This window comes from Pygoscelis adeliae, unplaced genomic scaffold, assembly GCF_000699105.1.
Source record: "Pygoscelis adeliae isolate BGI_AS28 unplaced genomic scaffold, ASM69910v1 Scaffold286, whole genome shotgun sequence".
In the NCBI taxonomy this organism is placed as follows: domain Eukaryota; kingdom Metazoa; phylum Chordata; class Aves; order Sphenisciformes; family Spheniscidae; genus Pygoscelis; species Pygoscelis adeliae.
In genome coordinates, this window is record NW_008825076.1 from 328314 (window position 1) to 328684 (window position 371).

Below are 371 nucleotides of genomic sequence, written 5' to 3' on the forward strand. Positions count from 1 at the left end.
ATTCTGCCTGAACGGTTTCCCGGGGCTGTCAGCTTGAAAGTTTTCTTTAACGTGTCAAGTTTTCTTGACTGTGTTTGCAACAAATCCTCAACCAAAAGGGGTTTATTTAATGAAGCAAGAAATGCTGCCAAATTTCCAGGCTTAATCCAAATCCCATTAATATCAGCAGGAGAGTTCCCACCATGTTTGATTTCTTGATTGGGTCTAATCTGGGTCAGGGAGTTAAAAATCTGCATTTGGATCAGCTTTGCAGACAAGTTCGTTGCTCCATTTCGTTGTGCCAGAGAGTCTGTGGGAAAAGCAGACGGTACAGGTGGGATTCTTCTCGCCTGATTTTAGGCATCTTCAAGTCCAGCAACAGTTAGCCAAGG